The following is an 11,362-nucleotide window of genomic DNA, read 5'->3' on the forward strand; positions in this document are numbered from 1 at the left end:
TTGGAAATTGCATCACATAAAGGTTTTTTGTTACATTATAGTAGAGTTAGGCTTGATGTTATCGAGGACGCTTCTCGCTAGACGCCGTCGTCTTTCTAGCTAATTTCCTCCGCTGTACGTGATTAGCCGCCAAACAGGCGGCATAGACATTACAACACTGGCCCTGGATGTTATGCCTACTAGTGAACTTACTAACTCTCCTCGGATTAACAGCAGCAGCAGGTTGTTGGACCCGGCAGGCGAGCAGGAACGGGCCCCTCTTGATTACGTTAGTTCGCCACCTCGGGCAGGAACAGAACAGCCTACAGCCGCACCTCCGTCGTGTCGACGGCGGAGCCTGTCTGGCACTAGTAACAACCAGGCCCAATCCAACGTTGCTACTGGTCTCTATCAAGAAGAACACGACCCACGTCGTACACGATAGTCAGGACTATTGGCAGGGTCTACGAGGCCATCTCATGAAGAAATATATAGGTGGTAAAGACTTTGCGGTCGTTTGGTGGTTTACGCTACTTCATTACGAATTCGAGCGCGATAGCCCGCCAGGTAGGTGCGATGGAAAAATTACTCATTCGTTGCTATGTGTTATCATAACGGATCTATCGATAGGTATTGATTTCCATCGGTTTATTCCTTCATCTACTTATATAAGCTTGAACGTATTTGAACGTGTCAGACCCCTCAATGTAACGAACAATATATCGCTTTTATTTATGTATTCACGATGCATGTTATGTACACATTTACTGCATAGCTAACGACGCTTGTTAAAACGCTACTTTAAGCCGCTCCTAGACAACGACGGCCGATTAATCAATTTATGCTAAAGTGGAACGTTTTTTTTTTTACTAAAAATTATCTGTCCTATTTTCGCACCTTCTCTATTAAAATGTTATATTACAGCTTGATAATTACTCTGATAGGTAAGTTTTGACGACTAGCGCGCAACTAAAGCGGCTTATTCAAGCAATATATGCAATAAGCCCAAGTGAAAGTCGTAGTCTTTAATGAACCTGTAACTGCCCACATAATGAGTAACATTTCCAAGCTTTCTGCGTATTTCTGACGTCTTATTCGTATCCAAAGAAACGAACGGTCTGAAATTAGCACGGCTTTATTAATTATACTGAATTTTTTTTGATTGATTAAAATTCACCCAGGCGCATTTCTTCATTGCATTAGCAAAAAAGATAGGAAACAACCTGGATTGACAACGATCAACAGGATTTTGTCAAGTAAATTCGTTTTATTAGCTACCGTTCCCAGAAATGGGATGTTCTTATAATAGCAATATTCCTTTGCTAACATTTAAATCTCTTTGTACACATTTGTGATTCAGTACGGATTAGGAGCAGAGTAAATGCAGTTCTGATCCATGAACGTTAGGGATAAGCTACAGATATGATAGAGTGGCCGCTGGATATTTTTTGACGACTAAATTTTTACTTCTAGCTTAGGTAATAGCAAATTCTTCCCCAGAAGGTCAAACAATCTAAAATAAACTTTAGTAGCATATTGGTCCTTTCTACCTGTTTACATAGATGAAGCTACCTGTTATATAGATGAAGACGGGAACAACGCGTTTCGGATAAACTGATCATTCGAATGAACGGTTTAGCTTTGTGCGGATGATTTGGTAAATAAATAACAGAAGCTAGTAAGTGAAGACTCGGCGTGAATGAAAAACTTCTACATGGTAATGTAGATTACTTTATGCGGCAACATAAATTTTATCATTGACTGTAGGCAATATATAAAAATCGTCCATGAAGTAGGCCATATGTCGATTTAAGCAGACAGGAGAAGATAGTGTAAATACAGCCCCCAACACAGTGGGTCTCGTATATGTATTTTTCTAAGCCTATGGGCGGGCATAATTGAATCGGCTTGTAGTCGATGTATGGCTTCTATGTATACAAGTCTGTATCGGGAAATTGACGCAACCCTATACTACGCCATACCTACTACTGAGGTCGTGTCTGTCAAATACTCCTGTATACTTTTCTATACAAGTAGGAATTAAAGGAACAAGATATAGTGCCATTTGATTTGAGTCTACGCTCCACAACGGTTCGTTCAGTGAAATTATTATAGTTTCCGCAAGGCTTCTTTTACCTTCACTGTCTACAATATCAACTGGCCAAACGACTATAGTTAGGTAGTCCATTTAAACCCAAGTGGTTCGCGGTGGCAGATCTGGCGTTTGTCTACATCTTCATCGACGAATCAAGCAATCGAATGGCGTCCGGTTGAGTTCGATTTAATGTGGCCACCCTCAGTTCAAACTTCCTTTCAACGAGCAGCTCGGTATAATTAGCAGAGAGGCTGGGGATTTCTGAGTGGGTCAACCGAGGGTTTCTAGGCCATGCGAGACCCAGCTAGGTTGCTCTCTAACTGTAAAGGAAAACAGTGCTTGCTTCCATTTACATTATTCGAATAGGAGAAAAGACTTTTGCGGCCCACGGCTTTGGTCAGGAGTGTGAGCTTACGTTATTCAAAGCTAACGGACTGCAGCTTACCTCAATTTGCCCACTATGTCGGACGTCACCCTTTCTTTGGAAGCCAGCCCACGGCTCCACTCTCTTTCAACATAGCAAAGTACGCTCTTCCTCTAACATTGGCTGCCCCATACGCCACTCCTGGTAAACTTGACTACTGGTATCCTTCTGAGTGAGGGTGTGATAAGTCGATATAAATAAAGGGTTCGAAAGAAGAAAATTCGAGCTGCTATGCACGTGAATCGAGAACGTGATTTAAGCTCCTTGGTGCTTCAAAAATAAGCCACTCTGTGAGAAGGGTGGATGGTCTGGGCATGTTGCAAAGGGCCAATGAAACTAAACGAAACACAGCTTCAATCACTCCTTCTTCACTCAGATTCTTCGCGACTGCATCAAGGGTCCAAATTAACGCTGTTCATGTACAGTGTGTTCGAGTTAGATTGGGTACTGCTGGTGTGATTAGCACACAAGCGACGTCCGGATGAAAATAGACCTTCGGACGATTTGCTAATGAATTGTTAATGGTTACAATGAGTAATAGCAATAATGAGAGTAAACTCATTGAAATCCCTCTCGAACACGCAGCCCAAAAAAGTTCAGAGGGTTTACTCTTTTAGCTGACAGTAAGCGTAGAAGATGTACATGTAAATTTAGGCTAGCAAAAATCTAACAGTGCAAAAAAAAGTCTCAAAAGTCAAATACGACACAAAAAACTAAAGTAAACCTATTTGGGCTTGCTTGGGAAACTCAATTAACGACAAACATTACAATTGATCTCTGCGTCAACTTTCTGTGATCTTAAAGTATTGGGTTTACCGACCCTTTTGATCTTATCTCTGTTGTAGATCTTCTATTGTGTTCTTATAAGTCTTCCTCGGATTTTTCGAAATCTTTTTTCACTTTTAAAATGAATCTTCTTTGGGTACGTATGAACTGGCAACGACATATATTGTCGATTTTCGACAGCAAAAAAAAAATTACAATCTCAATTAAAGTTCGTGTACTGCAAAGGCATTCGGTAGAAGCTGATGTTCGCTCATAATAAGGGCACAAATCCTACTTGCCCCCATGACAGGTTTGTGGATTTTACGAAAAAAACTGCCACCAAGAATAGTGGATAAACGTATGCTCGCTGCGACAAGCAATCCGTCAAAGTGAACCTTAATTTATCCCAAAGTAAAGGAAAAAAGGATATTACGCATGAGGATTATTTCATAACGACAGCGTCCAATTTGCTAGCCTTTGTGACAAATGTATTTTTAAACGATATGCAAATATGATTCAGAGCTGGCTTTTTGACATGGTCGTTTATGTATACTGTACCTTCATTTCGTCAAACACTCATGTGAGCCTTATTTTTTTTTCTCACTAGGTAGCAACCAACACTGATCTTGAAACTCAGAGATCCAAAAGCTAAGCATTATTGGGTGCACGAATACGAGTCTGATCCTGACACACTTAGGCACCTTTGTCGTATTCAATCGTTTTATGACCAGGTCGTACGTTTATGTAGCCCAGTAACCAGCACTGTGCGTGTGAGTAACAACATTTTATATTATAATAATAAATTATTTAGGTATCCTTTTATTTATGTACTCAACTGCAATTAGAAGACTACGTTTGCTAGCTCATGTCAAATAAAGTAGTTGATTTCGTTATGCAGAAGTAGAGCAGAGCACGGGGCTTGTGGAACAGGAGAAAAGCATGTAGAACACACGAAAGACTTCATAGAAGTTTTCCTACTATATTGATACTTAAGGATTCTCTGATGCCGCATTGTGATGTTTTGCCGTAGCATCTGGGATGCATCTTGATCTTTTGTGTACCATGTCATTTTGTACGACTGGCAAGGTAGGCAAAGCTTCCATTCTGAAAGTACTCAATCGTATACCTGATACTGTCGCTTTAATGGCGCACATGGATTTTTTAACATGCTAGATTCAAGGGTAGTTAAAGCGGATCTCAATCTATGCGTATGTTTCAGTGACATACTCTCTCGTTTGTATTTTGAGAACCAGTTAGATCTACTTTCAGTAGTCGTGCTCGACATGCTTTGCATTGTCGTGCAGCATGAGCATGAAGAAATACGTCGTTATATCGTCTTCTCGAAGTCTGCCTCATCATGATGCGGTTGCTTTGTTGAGACCTGTTGAAAGAACCTACACGGACATAATATAACCCAGCCATATTGACTATCTTGTCCAGCTAGTAAAATTGGATCGGATGGTCTTTGTTTTCGACAGTTCCGTGTTGTTCTGTACTCTCCCGTATTTCGGATTGCCCAAATTAAAATATATCTAAAAAAATATGATCGAAAATACACTACAGAATACAGTCAGAAATTATTGTCCGATCTGGTGGGCGACGGCAACATTTGCCATTATCTGATCGTTCTGTTATTTGGCGAAGAGCAAGTTTTAAAACGCGGAACGCTGGGCAGCAACCCATCGGCAGCCGAGCTGCCCGCCACTGTTGCTGCTCAACTATGCAGCCTCATTCTGTCTAGGGAAGTTTTGCGATAGGTACTTTGGCGAAACGAAAGAGATAAGCATGAGCGATATTAACAAAAAAATCGTTATTTCTCCATCGTCGTTATCCGATAGTGTGACACAGGTAACTAAAATATAAACGAACTCTATGTCTGATCGAGCTTTCTGACCGCGTTTTCACATAACCGGATTAGGTCTTCTGGTGGAACGTGCAGCGTTATGAAGCGACAGCTTTGGACCCTCTTGGATAGCGTTACTGTTTCTAGCTGTGCTGCCTAAATGCCCGATGGCAATGCAAAATATGAAATGAATAATTTTTTTTTTTCGTATAGCGTACACCGGAAAGAAATGTTTAATTACAGGACACATAAAGGACAATGATATATTTGAGACAAATTTTGGCGAAAATTTAAGCTATTTAACCATGGCTACACATCAAGGTCTACCGGTACCGTAATATCTCAGTCAACCAAAACTTTCGCCTCCGCTATGCATTTGTAGGCTCAGATAGATGAATAGCATTCTAGTACTATGCGATTAGAACATTATTCCATAATTTCAGATTCTAGATTCCTCGTATATGAGAGTTTTTTCGGAACACCTACTAAGATTTAGGAATCTATTAGAAAAGCTGTTTGTTCCTTGCTTGTTTCTGCCTATGTATACACAGAAGCAGAAAAAGCGGTGAACTGGATATTCAGGAAACTGGAAACAGCTAAGGATACAAGATTGCTTTGCGTCAACTCGAATAACGTTGTGTCGAGCTCCATTAAAAGTACACTTTTGAAAGTGCTTTAAATATCGTCTAGAACAAATTAAGCTAACGCCCTTTATCCTTATTGCTTAGTCAAACGGATTAGAACCGCCATCTTTGTATGTACACAAGCGTTTTTGTAGTAAATCTATCTAACAGTGTTACCTAAATAAATAAAATCGCCTGAAAAATTTCGATGTCGACGATCGACAAATCAGATAGATTGTTCCGAGATGTGTATTCATTCCTACGTCGAATGTTCACAATGTAGGGTGTAAGGAAGACCGTGACCTGGCAGACATTGGATAATTCCGTCAAAGTCTAGATGACTGTTTTACTTAATTGAAGTGCATGCGGCACATGAGCCATATCGTTTGGTCCATTTAAAATGGCGTCTGCTTCATGTCCAGCAGCTGGTCCGGTTTTTAGTAGAATATCTAATTTTCCGTTATTCCTGTCACTCGAGTAATCGTCGACTGTTTCGTTAGAAAAACCTCAATCCACTCGGTAAGGACGTAATTTAAAGGCGATACTGTATAACATTCCATTACGCTTGCTATTCATATTTGGTAAAAAAAAAAAAAGGCCCCTTATTTATTTTCCTACAACTGACCTATTAATCGGGTCTAATGTTTCCAAACGTGTAGAATCTATCTTGCTCACTTGTGCTACAATCTTCATCCTGCGCAAAGTTGTGTTAAGCCTGTCTTGGATTTGAATCATTGTATGTAGTTCAAAATTGGCCAGGCCACGTTTTCCAGATGGTTCCAATGTAAAAATGCTATTACCTAAATGAAATTGTTGCTTCTTTATCTACCCCGATTCCATATATGCAGGTCGTGTGATATAATAACAAGCGAAATGGTCCAGGAAGTCAATAGGGTTCTCGGCGTACCTCGGTGTTGGCATACATATTGGCAATAGTTGAGCAATATCATGAAGTCAGCTTTCTTTTCGAACAGCATGCTCTAATTATACTTCTCGGATCAAGCTGCTTAGCCCATCCGCCTTAGAGAACGGGGTAGCGGGTTCCCACCAAAACAAACACAAGTCCATTCGCACCGTCGAGTAAAATTTAGAAAAGCAAAATCACAATGGGACTACTTGCAAAATATATATGTACTTTTGTTCTTTATTTTTAAAGAAGTATCATTGCTCCCGGGCATCGCAAGAAGACAGAGAAGCTTTAAGAATAAGGAACGTAGAAGGTAGAATTTATGGAAAAAAAATACACTAACTTTTTTGCGCATGAAATTGATGGTATTGCATTGGAAAGTAGAAGGAAGTTAGGAAATACACTCGTAATAACTGTAAATCGACGATGTCATTATACGTTAAGGAGTTTCGTGCCCAAATATGTCCGGTCGTAAATGTGACATGATCTCCGTAAACGATCAATAGTTGATGACAATAGCTCGTTTCCTCAATCCTTACCGTTAAAAAAGGTAACGCTTGCCAAGATTATATGTAATCTGCGATCACCTAAGGCATTCCTTTAACGATACTAGCGCGTAAAAAACCCTCACCCATATTTGACTACTTGTTACACATATACAAACTCTTTATTTTCTTCTCTCCTTCAGTTATAAAATTAGGGTTTTACCCTAATTTACCCATTTAGCCTAGTTTTTTCATCTTCTATAACGTCTTTTCTCACTCTGGGCGGCCAGTTTATACAGCATACACATATTTATGCACGTAAAATTTAAACATTTTTATATAAAGCGACATACTTTAATGAAACGAAAGACATGGCATGGAGGGATCAACAACTGGTTGTCGGGTGCCGCTCACCTTAAACATACACATATTTATCGACGGAGGCCAACAATCCTGTCACAATCGTTAACCTCTCACTTTAATATACATGCTCTTTAATTGACACAGCCCGCTTTTTTAGAGCCTTGTGGTATTTGATTTTTATCATAATACGATGCTTCTTTCTTTTAATGTATAGAATGCCGCTGCTGCTTAACTTGGCCTCTATTTTCTGTGGACCGGACCGAGTCGATAACTGCCTTAGGGGAACCTTCACGCTTCAACGAATTGCTATGTTTGTTTTGACAAGTTATTACAGATTTCGCTATGTTTTGAGTTTTACGCCAGGTATCACCGTTAGGTGTCGTGGCTCGCAGCACGAAGCGCAGATCACACCGTAACCCTAAAATTGGCAGACAAATACGGCACCCGCTAAGCTATCACGGGCACACGTCTAGTTCCCTTTTTCTAGTGGTCCTTTTTCTAAAGTTCATGAAATACTCGAAAAGAAAAAAACTTTCAGGTAACCAATGCAATCCAAGAAAACGCACGGGCATTGAATGTAGCTGGGATGGCTTCGAAGGAAACTGACGGGACTTGAAGGATTAAGCCATGTGCAGTTCGTATGTAGCTAAATTTTCGGCACATCTTTGACACTGTAACATGGTTCAGAAGTAAGCATTCGTTCGTTCGTCTTTTCTCTGTCTTGTTTTTTATGGCCGCAAACCAGGGTTTGAAGCACCCAGTGCATGTGATCACACGCGCTGGTTACGACGCGAAAACCGCCACCTGATGATTATTTATGACTAGGCATATGTTATTCTGGAGAAACGACTTTTCTATTTACAGGCAAGCTATATCTTACTATTTTTCTTGCATAGTTAGATTCGAATTTTTATATGTTATTTTAGAGTGACCCAAGTAAAATTCAAGCCTCTTCGAAATACGTAAATTGCGAAAGTGTCTATAATTTGGCTCATCATAGAACTCAAAGTATGCGCCTGTCAAACTTATAAATACGAATTGAAGTTAAACGAGGGCATAGCTTTCATACTGTCCTCAACTTATTCTCGTTCTTCGTGATACCTCGCATTGAACTTCAATAGATCCTGTGCCTCAGTTAATCCTCTGCACTAAACGAATACACAGATATATAATATTATCCGAACCGAAAAAATAAAAAGATATTTCAGTTTTTTTTGTTCGTGTTTTATACATAAATCGATTTATTTCAACACGGCAACAGGTAACATGATTTTACATCATTTACAAAACAAAGCACATATATACTTCTTACCAATCATCGTAGTTATCATTGTTATTATTATTATCATAGCAGTATCAGTTTCAGTATCATATCTATTTACACACAAAAGAGGGGTCGCTATTGAAGTATCGTTCGTGCTACTTGCAAACTGTATTCTATTGCTATAAACATTATTATTCCTATACATTTATTATAAACTATCAACGGAATAGTTCGGTCGTGGTCGCATGATAACGCAGACGAGTATTTCAGATCAAAGGGATGAAAATGAGTCAAGGGGATTTTTTTTAGCAGTTCCATTACATCCAGCAGTAGCTATTCATCATTAGAACATTGGAATTTATATGAATTAACTAGTTTAGACGGATGTATAAAGTCTTTGGGGGGTGCCGTAAGGGGCTTTCGAGCACATCATTCGACGCGGTCAAATTCGAAAAGGAAAACTTATGTAGAAATGAACAGATTTACAGCTACTGTGAGCCTGTGCTGCGCGCAAGGTTGCGTGATAGCACGAAATTTTTATTGGCATATTAAGTAATCGCTGACAATGCCTCAAGTTCAGCCATCTGCAGAGATGGAGCGTGACGTTCGAACAGGATAGACTCGTTTCATGTTTTGATTTCGTGTTGCATCCCGTGTGTAGCGCATAGAAAATCGTATTATTTAAGGATTTTGTTGCTCGCCGGAAAGTTATAACAATAATAACCAGAGAGTACAACTTGCCGGTAGGGCTTAGAAGCTTTGCTGCCATTGCCTGATGATGCTTCCATGCCATTACCAGATAATGCGCAGCAGGTACTTGACTCTACATACTACAAAGAAGAATTTTTCAAAACAGTACCTAGCAAGTATCGACATAAGAACTATGCATGCTTCACCATATTTGATCAGTGAAATAGCAAATGATACTGAAAAACACATACCTATTTCACAGACATACACTCACTGCGATCTATTAACAACAACTCCCTTAAAGGTTGTCGTATTACTCTGCTTGTTGCTAAATGTCGATTTCTTCGTCATCGTTGTATTAAGCAATCTTTGTAAGATACACATGATGGAAAATATCTAAGGTTATACATATGTGGCCGCATTCTTTTTAAAATATTCTTCAGTCGTACGTTGTTTTTAGGCTTCTTTTGCTGGTATATATTCACATTGGGTATCTGGGTAGGTTCGAATACGCTGCATCTTTTCTCCATTCGATTGTGGGTCGCCTCCCAAGATCAGCCTTGGAACCAAGCCGAGTTGCTATCTTTATTGATCACACTGTACGAGGAAGAAGAAGATTGTCGGACACACATATCTGCGCATCGCGATACTCGGTTTTGCCTTCTCGGCTTCTGCCGCTGTCGACTTGACGTGTCGACTGACACAAATCACCCTTTGGAGCGAGGTCGAGGACGCCGAAAAGTAACCCCACGAGATAGAGTCCAGAAGGCTGGGTTATTCTTGTCGCCCGTTCTCTCATTATCGATGTTTCTCTATTTGTAGCCATCGGCTACACCCGGCGATTTGTTTCTTGCTCGATTCGAAGATACGCTTGGATCTCCCTCGCCTGGTTTTTTTCTCCTTTTCCGGGTTCCTCCAACATTCTCTAGGGAAGCAGAGCAATCTTTATTCGAAACCGGTAAGGAGTTATTTTATGCGACGACACTTGCAGAAAGCCGCGAGATGTTTTGGGCTCCTTCCTTTTCCCTTTTTTCTAGATTATTTTTGGGCCGTCGATAAACGTATTGTTACTGATCGAAGGCGTCCTTATCCAGTTTCGCGTAAATGTCTGTGCGTTTGAGGGTGGTTGTGCGCATACAAGGTACACGATTAGTCGTAAGGCATGTTTTATCCGGCATAGGGCACTGCGCATATTCATTCTTCTATTTCGTACCTCATACTAGCTGTCAGCGGGCAGCAATCGTGGCGTCATCGAATGTGCTCGATTAGATATGGACACAGCTTTTGCTATAGCTACTACTGGGAAGAAAAAACCATACACTTGGCAAACTTTTTCCCGGCACTCCTCGCACTCGTCCTTCTGGATATACTTACGCATCGCCTACATTGAGTCGATTTCATTTCACTCTGTATATGTTTCCCTTTTCACCTGCTTTCTCATGCTGGGGCCACTCACCTGTCGTTTAGCAGTCCTTTTTTGACTACACCTTTTATCCGAACGCCTTGTCTCTGCGCGCTTCTGGGTCATTTCCAGTTTACTATTTCGCACTCACAGATCTGTACAAAAATGAAATACGAAATCAGAGGACGATAGAACCGGGTTGCGTCCGCAACCTGCTGACCCTTTAGACCGTCAAAAAGTCACTACAATATCGAAACTTGCTGTCTCCACGATGGCCTGGTAGGCAAATTTCGTCTACCTTCATCGCCTTTGTTTCATGAGACGTCTACTTCATATGTGTCAGTATCACAGTGCTCTACTTTAGGAACCTTAACCTCTTTCCTACTAGTTCGAAAATAGTGGCACATACGAAATGTAGGACGCGTGCCCGCGGCGAGGTCAGGGATGATTCAAACGCTGTTTGCTTCCAACCCAATTTCCTTTTTTTTTCCGCTATGCTTCCGCCCTCTCTGTTTTTCGTTA

At 40.5% G+C, this 11,362-nt stretch overlaps 1 long non-coding RNA gene across 1 annotated transcript; it reads left to right on the plus strand.

Annotated features, from left to right (window-relative positions):
- The first annotated feature begins 219 nt into the window (after window positions 1–219).
- Window positions 220–8,697, plus strand: LOC147751985 (uncharacterized). The gene is made up of 2 exons (XR_015315356.1): window positions 220–546; window positions 8,023–8,697. It is a non-coding gene; the product is annotated as an uncharacterized LOC147751985 (long non-coding RNA).
- Window positions 8,698–11,362: the final 2,665 nt, after the last annotated feature.

The sequence above is a fragment of the Varroa jacobsoni genome, unplaced genomic scaffold, assembly GCF_002532875.2.
Source record: "Varroa jacobsoni isolate VJ856 unplaced genomic scaffold, vjacob_1.0 contig00718, whole genome shotgun sequence".
NCBI classification, from domain to species: domain Eukaryota; kingdom Metazoa; phylum Arthropoda; class Arachnida; order Mesostigmata; family Varroidae; genus Varroa; species Varroa jacobsoni.